Raw genomic sequence first — 24,758 nt, forward strand, 5'->3', positions numbered from 1 at the left:
TTTGGTACTGTTTTTTCCATTTACAGTACAATGCTAAAACATTATAAAACAAACAAAAAAAACATTAAAACAAGAATTTTTACGTAAAAAAAAAAAAAAGAACTGACAGCTCTGTTGCTTGACTTTTAACGCTAAAAACAGTGGTATTGTTTCTCCATTCCATTTCATTTATTCCATTTTTTATATGCTGTAAAAAAAACCCACTGCTTTTACTGTAAAATTCTGGTGATTGAGCTGCCAGTTTTTAAAGTAAAATGTGAATATTTTTTTGCAGCTCATGTAAAAAAAATAAAATTGTTAATGTATATGTATATATATATATATATATATATATATATATATATATATATATATATATATATATATATATATATATATATATATATATATATATATATATATATATATATATGTGTGTGTGTATATATATGGGTGTGTGTGTGTGTGTATGTATGTATGTATATATAAGTATATAAATATATATATATATATATATATATTTATTTTTTTCTTCATATATTCATATATTACACATTGTTATAATCGGCCCTCTGAGGGCAACCATAACTGCGATGTGGTCCTCAATGAATATGAGTTTGACACCCCTGCTCTAAAGGTAAGACTGCTACCTTTGCTGCTAAGCAAATGATGTGCATTCAAGTAAATCATGTTTTTAAATGTTTGTGTATATTCTGAAAATAAACGTGAGTATGTGTCAAAATATTGCGGTCTTTTTTAAAGTCAATCTAAATTGTGCAAGCAAGTAATTTACTGGGATTATTCACGATCAATCACAATTCAAAAGTGACATTAATCTGATGGTGTATCATTTAACAGCCTTATCTACTTATTCAATTTTTTAATCTCATATATATGTATATATATATATATATATATATATATATATATATATATATATATATATATATATATATATATATATATATATATATATAATCAGTCATATTTATTTGAGTATGTTTAGCTGATACTGTCCAGCTATTTTAAGCGTAAAATTACACTTGAAAAGAAAATACTTTTAACATCACTTCACAATTGTGACCGTCTTTCTCCACTGATTTTTTTTTTAACCGAAATAATTCAATGTGCTTATTTACGTTATTTTTTCAAATTGAATGAGCTTTTCTCCCCATCTTTTTTTCATTGAAATGACATAATTGCGTTACAAATATCCACAAATTGGGTTTTAGAGTTCTCATTCTTGTAATGAAACAATAGAGCCATTTATAACTCTTTTTTGTTTGTTTTTGTTTATACATGCAACCTATGTACTGGATAAATAACCACATAATAACTAGGGATGTAAATAGATAGTATCTCTATATTTGTCTATTAAGCTATCTATTATAACATATATATACAGTATATAATTTATTTGTATTTATTTATTTTTTGTTGCTGCAGCTGTTACATATTCTGTAATATTGTACATGGTAATTGGGATTTGTTATAATATAAAAATATGATATATCAGTATGTATTGTATACTGTATATTTAATATGTAAATACTACATATGTTATATTTTATGCTGCTACTATGGTACATTTTAGTCTACTTAATACCTGTGTTATCCTTTCTATCCTTACCCTTTCCATCCTTTGTAACTGAGCTAGTGTGTGGAAAAATGGATCAATAACATTTATCTAAGTCTATTCAGTAAAGCGAGTCTTGGTAAAATGTTGATTAAATAAAATAATTTAGATTTAGTTTTTTTAACACCATGAACAATCAATTCTCCATCAAGGGACCGTCAACAAAAAGGAACGGTAAAAAGTCAAATGTGCTGAACCGTGCACTATTGCACAGCCACCTTACTCTGATCCTTCACCTGCTGCATGCCTATAAAATATATTGCATACGTGGACTTAGTGCACAGTAGAAAACAACACACTGCCCAAATATAAGACGACACCCCTCTTTTTCAAGACCGTTTTTTGGGGAAAGTATTTTTGTGGTTGTCGAACCGCTTTGCGTTTAATACGCTTTAACAAGTAATTAAAACGGTATTAGTAACCTTGTAAAGGATTGTATGTATTAACCCTGGAGAGTGACCATTATAGGCCTGTTATTATTTGGTATCGGATCGATACCAAAATGTGCAGTATCGCCCACCCTCAACGTGCACACAATTTCCACACTTTCCTAATGAATGAAACAAAACTGACAACAGGCACAGTTGAATGGGGATAAAACAATGAAGAAAAGTGTCTTACTACATTTTTCTGTAAAACTGAAAAAAATAATGGGGGTTTTAATAATTAAAGACATGAATGCATAAATGTGAAATCAAAAGAGTTAACAAAAATGAATGCAAACATCAGGGGCCGTACTTATCAAGCTTCTTAGAGTGCCATTTTACACTTAAGTCCTGAGAATTTGCGAAATTTAGTCCTACTCTCAAACTTAAGAATAAAAGCTTTTTATCAACGTTCTTAAGTCTAAGAATCACTCCTACTCTCCACGATATTTAGGAGACCTTCAGCGGTGTCTTAAGTGGTTAGGAGTTGCCAGCAGGGGATGGCACTGAGGCGAGAGAGACGTGCGCGAACGTTCAGGGAACGGAACAATGTTTTTTTTTTTTTTTGATGACGAGCAGCTGATCAAACGGTATCGTTTAGACAGAGCGGATATTATTTTTGTCACGGATTTAATACTTTTCGATTCTTTGTTGATTTCTGCATGTGTCTGCAGTGGGCTAGTATATATAGAGCCACCCACACCAGTTTCAAATTAGTTGCCTAATTAATGAATTGGAAAGAAAATGTTATGACAGTAGCGTATGTGTGTGGCCGTGAGGTGAGTGACGTCAGTGAGTGTGTGGGCGACAGAAGAGAGGGAGCGGTAGCGTGAGTGCCGGCGGGGACTAGTTTGTTTTGTATTATTTTGTAGTTTATTGTCAAAATATACACTCCCATTGTCCACTTAAATATTTCCAAGATATTTCTTTATTCTTAGACAAGGGATTCCCTTCCGTGATTGGTCATTTCTATGGACACAGAAATGACGTCACCTAAAATTCCGTTTACGGCACATAGTAATGTCGTAATTCAGCTCTGAGTGTGACACTTAAGATTCAGTCCTACACTTCGCTGAAAGTGTGAGTAAGACGCTTGATAACTAACTTTTAAGTGCAGCTTTCAGCGAAGAATTTATTTACTCTTAAGTCAACTCTTAGCAGACTTCTTAAGAGTAATTCTAAGAAGCTTGATAAGTACGGCCCCAGGTGTGCGTTTTTTGGGCTTTTTTTTTTTTTTTTTGCCTAAAATCTGATTAGTGTATTGAAAACACAACGAAAATACACCTAAAATACCATGCAGCTTCTTACTATTCATGTTGCACCTCTATAGTCTATATCAGTGGTGTCCAAAATACGGCCCACGGGCCAGGTGCAGCCCGCCGGCGTCTTCAGTTTGGCCCGCGAGACGTCACACATTTAATAAGGAGTCTGCTCCGTGGGGCAGCCTGCAGCTTCATTTAAGATAGCAGAAAATTTGCAGCAACCAAACTTAACTGCTATCATGTGGACAACTTCAGTAGATCAGATTAATGACCATGGATTTTACACGTGTAGTGCACACAGAGCAGAATTTATTTGTATGACCCAAACTTAATAAAATTTTCCACTCATGGTGCAAACTGCAACCAACATAAAAAGTCTACACACATGGTTTACACATAACCAACCTGCTCACTGAACTTTGTGGACATTACAAAACATGTCCAAACACCACACATAATTCAAAATGATGCCCATTGAAATCCAGTACAATACATAATGGGAACATGCTAAACACTCTCTCCACACTACAAATGTGCACTTCATTCACTAACGGTCTTAAAGATCAATTAGAATAATACATAATGTTGGATATAGAGAACATACAAACCCTTTATTTATTGAATCACAATTATTAAAATTCAACAATTTGGTGCATTTGCAAACAACTAAAATGATGTACAAAGCAAACTATAACCTGCTACCCAAGAATGTACAACAATTCTTCTCAACAAAAGAGGAGAAATATAACCTTAGAGGAAAATCTAATTTAAAACATGTGTGTGCACGTACAACACTTAAGACCTTTAGCATATCTGTATGTGGAATTGAATGATGGAATGGATTAACCAAAGAAATCCAACAAAGCACCAATATGATTCAGTTTAAAGGCCTACTGAAATGAATGTTTTTATTTAAACGGGGATAGCAGATCTATTCTATGTGTCATACTTGATCATTTCGCGATATTGCCATATTTTTGCTGAAAGGATTTAGTATAGAACGACGACAATAAAGATTGCAACTTTTGGTATCTGATAAAAAAAGGCTTGCCCCTACCGGAAGTAGCGTGACGTAGTCAGTTGAACATATACGCAAAGTTCCCTATTGTTTACAATGATGGCCGCATGAAGTGAGAGAGATTCGGACCGAGAAAGCGACGATTTCCCCATTAATTTGAGCGAGGATGAAAGATTTGTGGATGAGTAAAGTGCAAGTGAAGGACTAGTGGGGAGTTAAAGCTATTCAGATAGGGAAGATGCTGTGAGAGCCGGGGGTGACCTGATATTCAGCTGGGAATGACTACAACAGTAAATAAACACAAGACATATATATACTCTATTAGCCACAACACAACCAGGCTTATATTTAATATGCCACAAATTAATCCTAATGCTAGCTCCTAGCTACTAGCTCGAGCTAGTTATAGCAAGCGATCAAATGTTTGGAAGCGCAGCTGTGTACTCATGGTATCGCAACTGTGTATCCAAATCAAAGTCCTCCTGGTAAGAGTCTCTGTTGTCCGAGTTCTTCCATCTTGACTGCATCTTTCGGGAATGTAAACAAAGAAGCGCCGGCTGTGTTGTGTTGCTGACTTCCCTCGCAAAATAGACGCTTCGCACCGACAACTTTCTTCTTTGCTTGCTCAGCTTCTTTCTCCATAATGCGATGAACAAATTGCAACAGATTCACCAACCCAGATGTCCAGAATACTGTGGAATAATGACATGAAAACAGAGCTATTTCGTATTGACTTCAATAGTGTCCGAATACTTCCGTTTCAATGATTGACGTCACGCGCATACGTCATCCTCAGAGGCGTTTCGAACCGGAAGTTTAGCGGGAAATTTAAAATTGCACTTTATAAGTTAACCCGGCCGTATTGGCATGTGTTGCAATGTCAAGATTTCATCATTGATATATAAACTATCAGACTGCGTGGTCGGTAGTAGTGGCTTTCAGTAGGCCTTTAAGAGACTGTTCAAACTACAAGTGTTCACAAAGTACAAAGAAGGACAATTACGATGAACATCTTGAACCTTTAAAAAAAATTATTATTTATAATTTGTTTACTTACTTATGGTATATTTATTTATTCATGTAATTGTTAATTATTTATTTACTCACTTTTCTGTTACAGAGAACAAGGACATGGGATAAAAGTGCTGCACACACGCTGTTCTTTTAGTATACTTTGAATATCTGGACCCTTAAATATGTAGTACGTACACACCTATTTTACACTCGCACAAATGATACCTTATAAATACCATGCTCTGTTAATCTTAATATTTTTCAGTTTACAAGTACAAAGCTTTACGAATGTTTTTTGTTCCAAAACATGCTGCTGGACGCTTGGATTTCCTTCAGAACTGATAAAATACTGAAAACCCTGTATTGATTTGGTATCGGATCGACAACAGTATCGCCAACCCCTATTGTTTCCAATTGTGCATTTAGTAAAGGTGAGTGATACTACGAAGTTTGATAGGGATCTGGTACTTTATCAAATGATTTTGTGATTTTTGCCTTTGTTGTGTTGATCATGAATATATTCAGAATAAAACACACACTTTTTTGTGAACAATTGAACACAATTTACGATAATGCTGTAACGATATCAACAAAATAATACAATTATTCCTTTTATTGAGGGCCGTTTTTTGGAGCCCCTCCCACCCCCACTGCAAAAAATGTAATCACACTTTTTTTTTGTTTATGTAAAACATCTTTTATAGTTTTTTTAATCAAACTCTGGGGAAATACATTGATTTGATCTCAGAACATCTGTTCAGTAGGGGCTAGGAATATGTTTCCTATATTAACATTTTACAAGTGCTTATTCAGGCAAAACTAGGCCCCACATGGATCGTGGGGTCCTACCCACAGCGTGTGATCTGTCTATAGCAGGGCTATTTTAACTAGCAGCCCGGGGGCCCGGGAAGGACACCATACTGGCCCCCAGAGTTCAGTTCAAAACTTGTGAACTCCTAAAAACACTAGAGTGCTCCTGTTGTACAAAGGAACTTGCACAACAGGAGTTGTACAATAGCTCGGTTGGTAGAGTGGCCGTGCCAGCAACTTGAGGGTTCCAGGTTCGATCCCCGCTTCCGCCATCCTAGTCACTGCCGTTGTGTCCTTGGGCAAGACACTTTACCCGCCTGCTCCCAGTGCCACCCACACTGGCTTAAATGTAACTTAGATATTGGGTTTCACTATGTAAAAGCGCTTTGAGTCACTAGAGAAAAGCGCTATATAAATATAATTCACTTCACAACTGTTAACACATTGAGAGATCCTTGCATTGATATTTTAACCTTGCCCGCAAACATAGAATGATGGACATAACTGAGGTGTTCCTCAAGGCTCCCCTTTAAGTCCTCTCTTTTTCGGAAGTTACACGTTTTTTATAATGTGATTTATGTAAGTAAGATGTTGCTGTAGCTTGTTTACTTCAGATGCAGTCAGTAGTCATTTGTTCTTCTTTCGTTATACTGGTGGTGTTCCTCAAGGTTCCATTTTAGGTCCTCTCGTTTTCATGATTCAACTGGTGGCCCGTAAATTCAGTTCAAAAGACTTGTGAGAGACTCACATTTTTGCAGCCGATTCTTAAACACTAGAGTGCTTTCATAGAGATGCTCTTTGACTATTCTTTTTGCAGAACGTCCTTAGAAGAGCAGCAGAGTGCTCCTTTAAAATAAATCAACCAAATTAAAATGTCCACTGCAGGACCAATGGCTCTCCGGAATATACTAAATAAAACTAGACAATGGGCTACCCGTAAAAATTTGCTACACAACGCTAAAGGTTTCCTCGGACAAAATAATCATAGATATTAAGGTTGATAAAACTAAAACATTGCTATATTGTGGTTATTTCAAGCATTTTTTGAAATACCATGAAACAAACCAGAACTAAACCGGTACAAACCCGTGATTAACCTAAAATGCTTGGCTGGTTGTTTGTCTATACCAGGGGTCGGCAACCCAAAATGTTGAAAGAGCCATATTGGACCAAAAATACAAAAACAAATCTGTCTGGAGCCGCAAAAAATTAAAAACCATATTACATACCGATAGTGTGTCATGAGATGTAAATTGAATTAAGAGGACTTAAAGGAAACTAAATGAGCTCAAATATACCTACAAATGAGGCATAATGATGCAATATGTACATATATGTAGCCTAAATAGCATGTTAGCATCAATTAGCTTGCAGTCATGCAGTGACCAAATATGTCTGATTAGCACTCCACACAAGTCAATAACATCAACAAAACTCACCTTTGTGTATTCATGCACAACGTTAAAAGTTTGGCGGACAAAATGAGACAGAAAAAGACGAGGCATAAAACACGTCTTAGAAAGTCGGAGTAAGTTATACATGTAAACAAACTACGGTGAGTTCAGGGGCCGCCGAAATTAGTAGGACAAAACGGCGCTCGCCAAATATCAGTGAAGCATGTTTAATATAAACAGTGTGCTTTATAACAATTAGGGAGGTTTGTGTCATGTTTGTCCTCCTACAGAAACCATATTAAAACAAAAAATATATTTTTTTCCCCTCATCTTTTTCCATTTTTCATACATTTTTGAAAAAGCTCCGGAGAGCCACTAGGGCGGCGCTAAAGAGCCGCATGCGGCGCTGGAGCCGCGGGTTGCCGACCGCCGGTCTACCAGAAATTCTCAAACTGTGGTACGCATATTTTTGTACGTGGGCTCGGTCAAAGGATCACTTGATTAAAGTACAGGATTCTATTTTCCTATATTCAAACACAGTGTTACTGTTCGATCTGTGTGTAATGTTACAGTGGCCAAAACAATAAATATACTTGTTGAATAAAACCTCTTCATTGTAGTGTTGTCGCGATACCAATATTTTGGTGCCGGTACCAAAATTATTTCGATACTTTCCAGTACTTTTCTAAATAAAGGGGACCACAAAAGATTGCATTATTGGCTTTATTTTAACAAAAAATCTTAGGGTACATTAAACATATGTTTCTTATTGCAAGTTTGTCCTTAAATAAAATAGTGAACATACAACACAACTTGTCTTTTATTAGTAAGTAAACAAACAAAGGCTCCTAATTTAGTCTGCCGACATATGCAGTAACATATTGTGTCATTTTCCATTCTATTATTTTGTCAACATTATTAAGGACAAGTGGTAGAAAATGAATTATTAATCTACATGTTCATTTACTGTTAATATCTGCTTAATTTCTCTTTTAACATGTTCTATCTACACTTCTGTTAAAATGTAATAATCATTTATTCTTCTGTTGTTTGGTATTTTACATTAGTTTTGGATGATACCACAAATGTGGGTATCAATCCGATACCAAGTAGTTACAGGATCATTCATTCAAAGTCCTCATGTGTCCAGGGACATATTTCCTGAGTTTATAAACATAATATTAAAAAAACCAAAAAAAAACGAAAGAAGATGTTGTGATGCCAAAAAATTTGACGTAACCAAAGTAGTATCTACGCTACTGTATTTGGGGTATCATTACAGTGGATGTGGCATTTGACCGGTACTTTTCAGAGGCGGTATAGTACAGAATATGATTAATTAGTATTGCGGTACTATACTAATACCGGCATACCGTACAAAACTACTTCCTTGTTTTTAATAAATACTTAGGCCTACTACGCTACTGTATTTTAATGTTGGTCATTATGATCGGTGCTCGGAGAGCCAAGTATGAGAACCACTACTCTCCACTCTACGGCGCCATAATGAATGTCAACGTCATATATATGTTGTTGTTATGCACACCTTTATATTATATTATATTAGGTATGCATATACATCTATATTACTGCCTATTAATGCGTATATAATTGGATTGTAATTTTTCCTTTTTTCTCTATTTGTTTAGACCACACACACGCACACACACACACACACACACACACACACTCACACACACACACACACACACACACACACACACACACACACACACACACACACGCACACACACGTTCACAATCACATCTACCTTTCAGCAAAAAGATGATTAAAGGATTATCTGGCCGGAATCTGTCCATCGTGTCCCAACTCTAAAACAACTACTATCAGTATATCAGTATGTGGAATTAAATTATGGAATGGATTAAGCAAAGCAATCAAACAATGTACTAATATGATCCACTTCAAGAAACTCTTCAAACTCAAAGTGTTTACAAAGTACAAAGAAGAAGAACCATGACAAACATTTTCAATTTAATTCATCCATTCATTCATTCATTCTTAAAGTAATCTTACTTATCTCATCATATGAAATATGACTTTCTTCACCAATTATTATTATTAAATTCTTACTATTATTTATTTATTTATTTTTTATTGTGATTACCTATGGAGTTTATTGTGAATAAATTGAGAACAGGAAGTGAATAAAAAAGTTCCAGCAACTGTTATGTAAAGAAAAGGGGTAGGATTAAATAAGCTCTGCTTCTTCCTACTCCTTTTCGAACATGTTGAAAAGAGAGACTGGAAATTGTGATGTATCATGTTGTATGCTTGCATGTTCGAAATAAACTCAAACTCTAACTCTAACTCTCTTCCTTACAATAAGTATTTTGACAAGCTCACACATGAATAATACTAAAAACTACACAAGCCCTTGTTCCAGGACCATAATTCGGACCTTTTCTGAAAATGTCATTAAAACACAACCGGTTGCTTTTTTTTTCACGAAACATCAAATTTTTTCAGGACATATGTGGCCCCCAAAAACAATTTAGTTGATTATCTCTTACCTATAGTAAGGGGACGACATAAAATATGCCCCTAATCACTGTCCTATGTCCGAGGACTAATTCCTTAACAGTTTTTAAACATGTTTTTTATTTTATTTTTTAGCAAACCCACAAGACAGTCGTGATAATAAACTTTAAAAAATATCGGTTTCATCCAGGTAGTATCGGTCCAATATTGACACGCGCGCGGTATCAATACTACCGATATTTGGATCGATCCGCCCACCTCTAACCCCCCCTTGCTCCGGGCGGTGGGGGTGATGGCGGACTGAGGGGCTGGCCCCTGCTGATTCAGAGGTTAGGAATTTGCATTTGATTGCTGTTTGTCAACCAATGGCGGCACCGTGTGACTTCCCCACGCCTCCGTGGGCTCTCTCACATCGACAGCCAAACCTCCCGACACAACACAATTACACGCCGAGGCCGGACGGACAGATATCATGCAGTCACATGCGACCAGTTTACTCGTAGCAGATAAACACCAGCGCCATCTGTCTCCTTCCGGTGCGTGGAGCTTTCCCCCCCCGCGGAGTGTCATTTAGGGTGGGGGGTCAGTGTCGGGGGAATCAGGAATGCTTCTTCCGGTCTCAAAGAGTGTGAACAACTAGCGGAAGTCGAAGTGGTAAGTTTAAAAAATATATATATATATAATGTCATATCTTGCTAAATGTTGGTAATGTCATTTTTTGAGTTTGTGCTTTTTTTTTTCTTTTTTCGAAATGACTATTTTTTATCGATACGTTATCAAACGGCTTGATGGAGATCAATAGCCTATCGCCAGAGCGGCGGATGTAGCCAGTGCCATATGTCACCCCGCGTATGCATTTTGCCCTTCCGCCGTAGTGTCGCACTATTCAACCCCACAAAACATGACTTGAAATCTTATAAATACGTGTTCCCCCCCCAAAAAAATACATCAATTGGGCAGTGTCAACATGTCAACAAGATTTCGAGCATTAACCAGCTAACATTTCACTTGACGCTGCCACGGTGTCCAAACACAGCTCGGCTCCAAGCGAGATTATTATTAACAGTCTTAACGAGTAAGCTGGAGGCGAGATAACGGATAAACAAACCGCTCATGTGTTGTGATTCGAGGGGGGGAAACGGCTAATTAACGCGATTTCACATGGCGTTCTGTCATGGCTCCAATCTAAAGGCACCGATTGGAAAGTTGCTGACTTTCCCCAAACGTCAGGCGCCAGAAGATTGTGTAACATTCTACTGCCTGATATGAAACATTCTACATCTCATGGCGGATAAAGGTGAGCGAGAAAAGTGGGGCTTTAGGGGTACAATGACTAGTGGCTGAAAACTGTATCACGTTATAAGTTTTTTTGTTTTTTTTTAAATAAGTCGATGTCAACAAGTACTGATATTTGTTATGACCTATGTTAAATATGGACCAAGGTAAAATACATGAAATGTTAATATTTCAAGCGTAACCTTCCTCAGCTATCAAGGCAAAAAGGAAATGTCAACACAAGCATGGACAACACTCCAAACTATCAATGTAAACACAATTCTAAAACCACAATATATACACTTAACAATAACCTCTTTAAATATGTAAGAAATGGTTAATAAAGTGTAACAATATAGTGCCAAGCGTAAACTCGGAGAAACCAGGAAGTTGCGTGGTCTGTGTAACATTTAATTTGGTCTGCTATTCTTATTCAAGTGGACCAAATTATTATTTTAAAGTAGCACATTTGTTATATTTTGTTATTTATTATATTTACACAGTCCTGCACTTGAGTCCCTACCTGTTGTTTTTGTTGTACATCCAAATAGGCGACGGACGATGGTTGAAAAGAAAAGATAAGTGCGGAAAAGTACTACGGTCCGTTTGGAAAAAATGCAAAAAACTGCCACACGTCAAGGGGACTTATTGTTTTATTGACAATTTATTCACTGTCTTCGGCACTCGTTTTTCTTCATGCAGAGAATCAACAGTGAAACAGCTAGTTGGTAGTTGATACTGTTACGCGATTGGCTGTTTAGCGTGCCCCTTCTATTGCTCACTGATCACTTCCTCTTTTACCAGATTAGCAGACCAACCGGTTCCGGTTTCTTCCGACCCAAATAAAGAAATATATGTGTATACCTGTATGTGTATGTGTATGTATATATATATATATATATATATATATATATATATATATATATATATATATATATATATATATATATATATATATATATACACAAAATACATATGTACACATTTTTCATTGATATTAATTGCGTGTTTATTGCTATACATATTGATATCGCTTTATCGGCCCAGCCTTAATTTTGCACGGCTCCGGGGTGGGTGGTTTCACATGAAACTAATTTGACTCATGTGAGCAAAGTACTGTATAAACACATGTTGTAACTTACAAAAAGTATTTTACCACAGAGTAATCAGTCACCCACCTCCTTTATAAAGTTTTACGTATCATCGTAGCGACTATCTTTTCAAACGGGGTGCAGCTCTCATTTCCACAAGTCAATTTTGCCCACACACATTTATCTTTTTGTTCACTTTTTTCCTGACACGGCCATTTTTTTAAAATTTATTTTAGCCTGCGTTGATTTCTCGGAGACACTGCTATGACACTGACAATGGCTCTGCCATTTTCTCCAAACACAGAAAGAAGCACCTGCTACTGACTTGTGATTGTTCAGACCGTGCCGAGCACATGGCTATTTTCAATAATGATTTGCGTATTTATAAGTGGTCGTGCCAAGCCACACATGTCTGCAGCCAATTTCAAAGTTGATTGCGATATAACAAAGACATTTGCTTGGACTTTAATACATCCGAATTTTTACTTGCGTACGCCGTTTTATGAATTGAAATGTATGTCCATTTTTAGTAGGAAATTCATGCAACTCTTGTTACGTGAGGCCCCTGGACATACTCACGAGCATAATGCTTCATGACATATATGTAATGATAACTTGAAATACAAAATCAAGCAGACCCCTGGAGGGCAAGAAAGAGAAGCGAACTGTATTAACCTTGTAGATTGTTATAGTAGCAATAGGTTAAGCTTTGTCAGTGTGCAGTGTGTTACCCAGTTTTCCCTAGGGGAACAACGGTAATATGTTTGATGAAATGTGATTATATGCATGAGTGTATGTATGCATGTGCGTGTGTATATGTAATATGTATGTTTGTACAGTGAATGTGCGTGTGGCTGTATGTACTGTATTTGTGTATGTATGTGGGAGCGTAGGTACCTATGTATGTGGGTAAGTACCAATGCGCCTATGCATGTATTAATGAATGAGTATACGTGTGTGTGTATATATGTATGTATAATTGTGTGTAAGTGAGTATGTGTGTGCATTTGTATGTACAATATATTTGTCTCCCAGTGTGTGCGGGAGCCAAAGTACGGCCCCAGCCACCCAGTTAGCCAACCTAAAACGGCAGGTGCGGTGCCCAGGGAACCAGGGACCACCGGCCCTTGGGCACATCTGTTAGCAAGTTTCAGCAAATGAATAACCTGCAGTCAAGGAAAACATTAAAAAAATAACATTCGGACAATAACATAGCATTTTGTGGCAAAATATTGGGTTATTTTTTAAAGTTAATTAAAATACGCACAGTTTATGATTAATTTGTGATTCATCTGATGAATGTAATCATATGATAGCACTAGTTTTGAGTTAAGAGCTCCGTCACAGAACCAGTTAAAGCTTGTAAGTGGAGGTACTACTGCACAGTAGCTCCCCGCTCTTTGCTGGGGTGATGTTCTGAGACCCCCTGCCAGTAGCAAAAAAAACAGGAAATGGGGCGCTTAAAAAAACAACAACTATTTTTGACACCCCTGCCTTTAGTCATACCTCTGATGGACTGGAGGGGGGTGGGTGAGGTCACTGGCCCCATCCATCCATAATCAATAGAGGTGGGAATCTTTGGGCACGTCATGATTTGATTACGATTCAGGAGCTGTGATTCAATTCTAAATCGATTATTTATCCATTTTTTAATTATTATATTTCATATCATTATAGTGTATATTGTTAATATAGCATATATTATTTTGAGATATTCTATATATCCAACATTTGATTATTATTAACATTAATAATATGTCTAAAAGGCTCCTCCTCTGGCTATTGTGCGGATTTAGTGCGCACAACACACACACATACCTATATATTATATATACTTTTTTCCTACGCTTTGTACCCTGCGGCTTATAAAACGGTGCGGCTAATTTATGTATTTTTCTTTGCTAGTGGTTATAATGTTTTGTATTCAACAAATAGTTTTTTTAAACACAGACAGATACACTGAAAATGTGTGTTATTAGCTTGTCCCAATTCAGGGTCTGCATCCTTCGGAGGAACCGGCCTACGCAGCCGCAGAAGGCTGGACCTTCGGAGGCACCTCCGAAGGATGCGTCACCCGTTGTTAAATGAGACAGTCTAGGCTGCGGAGGATACTTACAATTGAAAGTGTATTCGCTGCCGGTGCCGGTGCTTGTATTTGCCGCCATTGTCAAAAAGATCCGGGTTGAACAAAGGCGCGCAAAGCATCTTGGGATATGGGAGGCTACGAAGGATAGTCGCAGTGCATCCTCCGAATACAGGGAAAAGGAGGGCGCAATTTGAATAAATTGGGACAGCCTTCGCGCAGCGTTGTGACGTAAGCGGCCTTCAAATTCGCCCTTCGAAGGATGCAGACCCTGAATTGGGACACAGCTATTGTTTGTGGTTTGATTCTCTCACTGCAGGTGTTTTGAGGTGAAAATGTACTTCCTGTTTCGCTCCTTGAACTGAAGTATTAGCCATACCGTTTCTACTCGAAAGGATTCTTCATTCCTCACTCCAAGAAACGTTTGTAAGTTTTACAATGTAACTAAAACAATTCATACTTACTTAACCGTCCCATGTGTGATGTCTGTAGGAGTGTTTTTAATGCATATTTGTACGTGCTATTGTAATGTAATCAAGCTAGCCTCGTTAGCATTAGCGAATATGCTAACATGTTTACAAGTGTCTGTGTTAGTAGTATTAACTTACAATAGCATTCTTTTTGTATCGTTCCAGTTTCGTAAAATTCACCAAAACGTCACCGTGGAGTTATTGAGTCTGTTTATCTGATTGAATAGCTCTCTTCCGCAGTTAGCGGGTCTATGACGATGACTTCTGTTTTGTTTGATCAGCCGTTTTGCTGCCGTGTTACGAGCACCGTGTGGAAAATATTGAGGTATGTAAGTAAACATTTAAAAAATCTTTCATATATCTGCGGCTTATACCGTATTTTTCGGACTATAAGTCGCAGTTTATTTCATAGTTTGGCCGGGGGTGCGACTTATACTCAGGAGCGACTTATGTGTGAAATTATTAACACATTACCGGAAACTATCAAATAATATTATTTAGCTCATTCACGTAAGAGACTAGACGTATAAGATTTCATGGGATTTAGCGATTAGGAGTGAAAGATTGTTTGGTAAACGTATAGCATGTTCTATATGTTATAGTTATTTGAATGACTCTTACCATAATATGTCACGTTAACATACCAGGCACGTTCTCAGTTGGTTATTTATGCGTCATTTAACGTACACTTATTCAGCCTGTTGTTCACTATTCTTTATTTATTTTAAATTGCCTTTCAAATGTCTATTCTTGGTGTTGGGTTTTATCAAATACATTTCCCCAAAAAATGCGACTTATGCAGTGCGACTTATACATGTTTTTTTCCTTCTTTATTATGCATTTTCGGCCGGTGCGACTTATACTCCGGAGCGACTTATACTCCGAAAAATACGGTAGTCCGGTGCGGCTAATATATGTAAAAAATATACATTTCTTCTCAAATTTGTGGCATTATATACCAGTGCGCGCTATAGCCCGGAAAGTACGGTTTATGCAAGACCAGATATGTCCCTACTTGGTGAGTAGGGATTCTTTGTTTAATTTTTGTGCCTTCTAAAACCGTGTGCGTCGTCTATCCCATTCATATCTATGGCTGACAGACCTGTTGCCGTACTGTGTGGATATTACTGTCTCTCCTGATTTATTAATCTTCTGCTAATTTACCTCCTAGCTGGTTACTCTCTGCTGTAACATGGTTCCTATCAGGCTTCTTTTGAAGTGTACAAAACATTTATTCTTTGCATCTTTCACTATTTCAGATTCATTATTATTTATATTATGTTTATAAACCCAGGAAATATGTCCCTGGACACATACAGACTTTGAATATGACCAATGTATGATCCTGTAACTACTTGGTATCTGATTGATACCTAAATTTGTGGTATCATCCAAAACTAATGTAAAGCATCCAAACAACAGAAAAATAAGTGATTATTACATTTTAACAGAAGTGTAGATATAACATGTTAAAAGAGAAAGTAAGCAGATATGAACAGTAAATGAACTAGGGCTGCAACTAACGATTCATTTGATAATCGATTAATCTGTCGATTATTACTTCGATTAATCGATTAATAATCGGATAAAAGAGACAAACTACATTTCTACCCTATCCAGTATTTTATTGGAAAAAAAACAGCATACTGGCACCATACTTATTTTGATTATTGTTTCTCAGCTGTTTGTAAATGTTGCAGTTTACAAATAAAGGTTTATTAAAAAAAAAAAAAAGTATTAAAAAAACAACAACAAAAAAAAACTGCGCATAGCATAGATCCAACGAATCGATGACTAAATTAATCGGCAACTATTTTAATAATCGATTTTAATCGGTTTAATCGATTAGTTGTTGCAGCCCTAAAATGAACAAGTAGATTAATAATAAATTTTCTACCATTTGCCCTTAATAATGTAGACAAAATAATAGAATGGTAATTGACACAATATGTTACTGCAGGGGTGGGCAATTAGTTTTTACCGGGGGCCGCATGAGCAACCCGAGCACTGCTGGAGGGCCACATCGACAATATTTCAATTACATTTTGCTCATTATTTTTGATATATACCGTAAGATAAATAATAATAATAATAATAATAATAATTAATAATAATAGTAATACTTCAACATAGTGTGTGTAACAGCATTCCATGACTAATATAAATAAATTAACATTAATAATAAATGACAGTAAAATAAGCGCACGTATGACTGAGGAGTCATAGTGTAACTTTGTGTGGTGTTTGAGTTGTCCGACTTTTTGTGTGGCCATACACGCACCAGTGGTTTAGTGCTATGCGTGTTGGTGACAGATGACAAGTTGGTTTTGGCCTGGTTTGTACGGCAGAAAATGACTAGTTTTTCGAGATAGAATTGTTTTACTCATGTTTTTGGTGTGGTTATGTCCGAATATAAACAGTTTTGCTCAATAAAGTGATCGATATAATTCCTGTCCTCGAAGCATCTCGATAGACGTTACAATAATTGAACGGTGTTCAATTGAACGGTGTTGACGAACACCGTTAGGGCCGCTTGTTGTCACTGTCACTCAAAGTTGCATTGCAAAATTACATAGAATAAATATGTTTATTTTGTTTAGAATTCAGATGGGATTTGATTTGGTGCGCGGCATATATTTGCTGCGCGCAGCAGACGCTTGAACAGTGCGCAATTGCGCAGGCGCGCACCTTAGAGGGAATGTTGCTTTGCAGTCCATGTCTTGTTGGAAACACGCCATTCTTCATCAACTTTTCTCTTTTTAGCGTCTCGGGTGTAAACCGTGCATCACTTGTCGCTGCATGTGCACCTTCACTCACAGGTTACACACGGACACACGCCCATAAATAATACTTTTCAAAATAAAAGCAGCACGACATACATGTTTTTTCAACTTTATTTTGTTATTTTATGATTGCAGCTGTTCACATTCACTCACAATCACGCACACGCATACGTCCACACGGAAGTAATACAAATAACGATTTTCCAAACAAAAGCAGCACCGTTGTATTGCACACTCGACATAGATACTTTTTAAAATTTATTTTGTAATTTATAATTGGCCTCACGCGGGCCGGACAGGGACGCACAAAGGGCCGGATGCGGCCCGCGGGCCGCAGAATGCCCAGGTCTGTGTTACTGCATATGTCAGCAGACTAATTAGGAGCCTTTGTTTGCTTACTTACTACTAAAAGACAAGTTGTCTTGTATGTTCACTATTTTATTTAAGGACAAACTTGCAATAAGAAACATATGGTTAATGTACCCTAAGATTTTTTGTTAAAATAAAGCCAATTATGCAATTTTTTGTGGTCCCCCTTTATTTAGAAACGTATCGAAATACATTTTGGTACCAATACCAAAATATTGGTATCGGGACAACACTAGTCCACGCTAACACATAAAGTTAAAAGAATGTTCGATAATATTTCTCCCATGGTTAGTTAGTCATTAGCATTAATGCCGCATTTTAGATCTGGGGAGGTATAGCTCGGTTGGTAGAGTGGCCGTGCCAGCAACTTGAGGGTTCCGGGTTCGATCCCCGCTTCTGCCATCCTAGTAACTGCTGTTGTGTCCCTGGGCAAGACACTTTACCCACCTGCTCCCAGTGCCACCCACACTGGTTTAAATGTAACTTATATATTGGGTTTCACTATGTAAAAGTGTCACTAGAGAAAAGCGCGATATAAATATAATTCACACTTCACACCTGTCTGTATTACTTCAACATACGTAAATAATCAATGTTTGGACATTTGTTCATCAATTTATGAATCGGCAATGTTCTAATCGTGATGCATCGGAAAATTCATAATTTTCCCCACCTCTAATAATCAAATCCCATTGTTGTTTATCGATGTGTAAAAAAAGAAAAGAAAAGTGCAACATCAAATGTTGAAGCTAAAATTGAGTGTGTGGGTTAAAAAGTGAGTTAAGCGCGAGAGACTGAGTTTAAGACGAGTCAAGTCCAAACATCCAGTCGACAAGTCCAACATGCCAGGAGAGCGATGGTAATGTTTTTGCTGCTTTGACTGGTTGGGAGGAAAATTCCTCCGTTTATTTGTGCAAAAAAAACAACAACCTTCTTTTCAACCATCTAAAATGATTTTCAATTCAAGTTTCCAAAAATGTATTGGCAGTTTTGTCACAGGCACACGCAGTACTAATTTGGTCTGTGGTTGGCGTCACAATTTCACATTTTGGGTGGAACGGTGTTGGCGTACCTCAGTCAGACCGGCTTCCTACAAAAGTTATCTACTCGAGTGTTACCATTTTAGAGCTCAGGTCCAGCCGAGACAGTGCAATGTCTTGTGTAAAAGTTTGGTAAGCACCACCACTAAGTGGGAACATGGTTATGAAATATCCTAGGCATGTTGAAAGATCATTTGAACACATGTGTCATGTCACGAATAGGATATTTTGACACACAAATAATAGAACGAGAGAAAATGGGGGTGGCAGCCACTTTTATACACAGCTGTTCCTGGCGTCTTTTGCGCCTCGCCGTTCTTTACAAACGTCCGAGGGGACAGGAAGGCGTAACAGAAAGTTGGGATGTTTGGTTGAGTAACACATGCCTTGCAGCGTTGTGTTGGCGTCCTGCCAGCAATGCTAAATTCCAATTTTATGACAGTGCTGAGGAATCTCTCCGCAGAAAAAAGCCTACCAATTTGCGATGGAACATTTACCAAATAACAATTTGCCTCGTTACACTAATCACTTAAATTCATTTATTTGCGGGAGTCTGCCGAAATGACATCTGAACTGCCACAAATGGAATATAAATCCCTTTTTCTATCCATAAATCAAAATCCTCACGCAATACAACAGATTTTGTTTTGATTGATTGATTGAAACTTTTATTAGTAGATTGCACAGTACAGTACATATTCCGTACAATTGACCACTAAATGGTACAATGGTATATGGTATAATATATACTATCATCATAATACAGTCATCACACAAGTTAATCATCAGAGTATATACATTGAATTATTTACATTATTTACAATCCAGGGGGTGGCATGTGGAGGGGGTTGGGATGGAGGGGGGGGGGGGGTTAGGTTGGGTTGCTATCAGCACTTCAGAATAGTGAACAACAGGCTGAATAAGTGTACGTTATATGAGGCATAAATAACCAACTGAGAACGTGCCTGGTATGTTAACGTAACATATTATGGTAAGAGTCATTCAAATTACTATAACATATAGAACATGCTATACGTTTACCGAACAATCTGTCACTCCTAATCGCTAAATTCGATGAAATCTTATACGTCTAGTCTCTTACGTGAATGAGCTAAATAATATTATTTGATATTTTACGGTAATGTGTTAATAATTTCAAACATAAGTCGCTCCTGAGTATAAGTCGCACCCCCGGCCAAACTATGAAAAAAACTGCGACTTATAGTCCGAAAAATACGGTACTTATGTCGTATATTTTGTATCAAAAATATCATATGATACCAGGAATGCTGACATCCCAATGGTGCTGTTTGTATAGTGATTAGGGTTGTAACAATCAACGATATTACCGTATTTTCCGGGCTATAGAGCACATCGGTATTTAAGCCGCACCCACCAAATTTTAGAAGACTTTTTTTTTTTTACATATATTACTGACTATAAGCCGCAGATATGTACCCGTATGCAAGATTTTGTAAATGCTTATTGACATACCCTAATTGTTTCCGAACGGTGGTTGTCACACAGCAGTAAAACGGCTGATCAAACAAAACAGAAGTCAGCGTCATGGACCCACTAGCTGCGGAAGCTAGCTCTCTAATTAGCTAAACAGACTCAATAACTCCACGGTGACGTTTTGGTGAACTTACGAAACTGAAACAATACAGAAAGAATGCCATTGAAAGTTAATAATACTAACACAGACACTTGTAAACGTGTTAGCATATTCGCAAATGCTAACGACGCTCGCTTGATATTACGATGGCACGTACAAATGTGCTTGGAAACACTCCTACAGACATCACACATGGGACGGTTTACTAAATATGAATTGTTTTAGTTATATTATAAAACTTACAAATGTTGCTTAGAGTTATGAATGAAGAATACGTACGATTAGAAACACTACGGACGGTTATAATTCCGGTTCAAAGCACAAAACGAGTACATTTTCAACCCGCACAAACAATAACACACCTTTTCAGTGTAATATGAAAATGTATTTGTTGAATACAAAACATTATGGCCGTTAGCAAGGAAAAATCCATAAAGTAGTCACACCGGTTTATAAGCTGCAGGTTTCAAAGCATAGGAAAAAGTAGCGGCTTATAGTCCGGAAAGTACGGTAATCATAACCGCAGTAAAACTTCCGACTGTCTAAATTAAAGTTATCTAAAAACCGTGATTGATAACTGCGCTCTGATAAACTCAGGGATTGACAGGCGCCAGCTCACTAGCTTAAATGCTAAAATGACAACAGGAGACATTAACGTCTTTCCCTATTAAAAAAAAATTACATACCGCAATCTAAACTTATAAAAACATTGTTGTCTGAGCAACTAAGATATTTAGTTGTGCACATTGAACCTGCAAGCTGTGCTTTCTTTGAACAGAGTGATCGTTCTATCCTAGGGGCACGAGACATAGGCGTTTTTTCGATGCGTTCAAGAACCACTGAACAGAGTAGGACGCCACAACGCCTGCCAGAAATACTAAATAATAATAATAGATTTATTTCTTACACACTTTTCATATAGATCAGGGTTGTGAAATGTATGGTCTGCGGGCCGGATCAGGCCCACAAACAGGTTTCATCCGGCCCGCGGGATGAGTTTGCTAAGTATAAAAATGAGCCAAAATTTTTGAGTGAAAGAAACTGTTGTTTTAAATGTGTCCACTAGATGTCGCAAAAGCAATTCTTTGCATCTTTGTAGATGATACTACATATGTAAAAAAAAAAACCCACATGATGTTAGTGTACCAGTCGAGGAAAATGAGAAAACTACACAAATAACATCCTGTAATTTGATTTTGATATAATTGTTTTATCTTGATAGATTTAAAAATAACACCAACGAGTTGACTGATGAACATTATCACATAATTTATTCAGAAAGTATAAATAACGACAAATAAAGATAGAATACTATTAACCGCAACATGTATGAGTAAAAAAACCCAACCCAACAACATTATGATTTGTACATTTTCAGAATGTGCTTGTTCTATTTTTAAACAAAAAAACAATCTGAAGTTGTCTTTATTTTTAAGTTATCGCGCCGTGATTTTACCAGGGCCCACTTTGGAGTAGATTTTTCTCCATGTGGCCCCCCATCTAAAATGAGTTTGACACCCCTGATATAGATACATCTTAAAGTGGGACAGTGCAAACCAATATTTAAAACAATAAAAGCTTAGCCATTAAAACAGATAAAATACTAAGACTAAAACACTGTCAGTGAAGCATAAGAAACACAAAATATGCAAAATAGTGGGTTTTGTAAAAGTTTGTCGATTTTAATTATTTAAAAAAAAAAAACTTGGTCAAAAGGTTTAATTGTGTGTTTAAGTACTTTTTCAGCGCATTCAACAATACCGTGATAATACTTATAACTGTAATCATTTTTGTCACGATAACCGTGATCGTGACAACACTGCAATGCACCCTATTGCCAATGATGAGCATCTGATTGCTTTTCATTTTTCTGATGTGTTGTTTTAAAAGCCGGTTGACATAACAAACCTCCTGGATTCTATAGATTTGAAAAGGTACGCATCATAAGTTCAATGAAAGCAATGCCAAACTATTAATCGATTTAAACTATTATACAAACATCAGGTCTGGTTCAAATATAGAGATGAGGGTGTTTAATTTGACCTGCTGTTGTACTCCGTCTCAAAGTGTTATTAACATGTGCTCAATGTTTCCTTACCATTATTGCTATGTTGTCTACTACCATTGTTGGTATTTTGTCTATTACCATTGTTGGTATGGTCATTCCTCCTACATTGTTGATACAAATTATTGTTGCCGTGTAATAATTATTGTTACCTGTGGCAATGCCACCACGATACCACATTTGTATTACAATCTTTGAACAAAGTAACAGTGAAGCTCAATGTATTATTTACTGAATGGAGAACTGGGGGTGGGATTAAATAAGTTATCTTCTTCCCACGCCCTTTCAGGCAAAATTGGATCATCGTGCTTACATACTGTACATGACGTTTTGCATTTTATTAATGAATAGTATTATGTGTTGTCTACCTTGTACTTTTTTTATGTCATTGCCTGAAACAAATGAATGAATGAAAATTATTCTATATATTTTTTTAAAGCCTCTACATTTGTTCGAAGCAGCAGCCAATAAAGCATAGCTGATGGTAATACAAGATGATTGCATCAAAGCCCTCACAAAGAATTTCATTATGTTCAATATTACTTGTAACGGTTCCTGCCGGTGTGGCTCTGCATGCTCTTATTTAGCTGCTTATTTCCCAGGAGTGTATTTACGCTGCCTTCCTCCTCTCAACATGCAAACAGCCCCCCGTGGCCTCTTTCCTGAAGTCAGCGCTCGGATTGGTGTGCATTGAATTGGGGCGTGGGCGGTGAGGGGTTGGGGTGAATAGTATGGCATGCTCTGTTCGTTGTCATTGATGTTCGCTGACTTGAATTAGTTCAATGTGTATTTGAAGACGGTCGATTTCATGATCTCATCCGGGGGGTATTTGAGAAAGCGACGGGTGTAATGTGCAAACACGCTGCTCTGTGAGAGAAGTGGGGGCACATTTGGCCTCTGGTTAGTGTCTGTGGATAAATGACTCACAAACATGTGCAGACTAGACTGACTGGTCCGACCCCGCCAGCCCTCTTATTATCAAACTCTTATCCTTTGTGTAGACTCTTGTTATGTTGTCACCGCAATCAAACATCCCTCCGAGCTTTGTTAAGGGTGTGGGCCAAAACTCACTTGAATGTTCCAGTAATTCCCCTCCTGTGTGCATCTGTGTGTCACACTGGATTGTATTTCAGTGTTGAGTTGGCCCGCACGCACGATTTCGGAAGCAGCGTTGCTTGGCTGGCTTTCAGCTGTTCTTGTGCCAAAAGCTACTTTTCTGAAGGGCCTGCGCAGCACGTGGCGCCATGACTGTGTCATCGTGCCAAAAAGCGCAAGTTGCTTCACTACTTGGGCTGAAGCCACGGGGGAATCCCTGGCGGTGACGCAGCCAGTCAAAGGAAAGGGCCTGCGGTTCTGGGATGCCCCGCAGTTCTGCAAGCGAGCTGCTAGGAACAGTTGTAGGTAGGGCTGGGCGATATGGCCTTTTTTTAATATCGCAATATTTTAAGGCCATATCGCAATACACAATATATATCTCGATATTTTGCCTTAGCCTTGAATGAACACTTGATGCATATAATCACAGCAGTATGATGATTCTATGTGTCTACATTAAAACATTCTTCTTCATACTGCATTAATATATGCTACTTTTAAACTTTCATGCAGAGAAGGAAATCACAACTGAAAAAAAATCACTTTTTTTCATACGGTGTTGTTCTGGAAATGTTTGCCTCGGCATTTTGATGGTGTGGGCGTGTGGCACCGAACGGAGATGTTGACGTGCGGAGTACGTAAATATTGTTTTTAATTATGTTGTGCAGCACTTTAGAAACATTTTTGTTGTTTAAATGTGCTATATAAATAAAGTGGATTGGATTGGAGTGAGCACTCTTCAATCACTAGCAGGGGACTTTTCAAATGATGCTACATATTAGCAGTAATGCTACTTTTTATAGCAACGCTTTAGCCCAACACTTGACAAAT

General features: G+C 37.3%; 1 protein-coding gene across 7 annotated transcripts in view; it reads left to right on the plus strand.

Annotated features, from left to right (window-relative positions):
* The first annotated feature begins 10,324 nt into the window (after positions 1 to 10,324).
* Positions 10,325 to 24,758, plus strand: part of arid3a (AT-rich interactive domain 3A) — a 143,537-nt gene continuing 129,103 nt past the window's right edge. For 4 of the 7 annotated variants that reach the window (XM_062028484.1, XM_062028486.1, XM_062028482.1 and 1 more), the window contains exon 1: positions 10,423 to 10,695. The gene's annotated coding sequence lies outside the window, so the exon portion shown is untranslated. Of the gene's footprint in view, positions 10,371 to 10,422; positions 10,696 to 11,074; positions 11,339 to 24,758 lie in introns of those variants that run through there. The other 3 variants (XM_062028489.1, XM_062028487.1, XM_062028483.1) reach the window with 2 other exon arrangements.

Source organism: Entelurus aequoreus, linkage group LG19 (assembly GCF_033978785.1).
Source record: "Entelurus aequoreus isolate RoL-2023_Sb linkage group LG19, RoL_Eaeq_v1.1, whole genome shotgun sequence".
NCBI lineage: Eukaryota > Metazoa > Chordata > Actinopteri > Syngnathiformes > Syngnathidae > Entelurus > Entelurus aequoreus.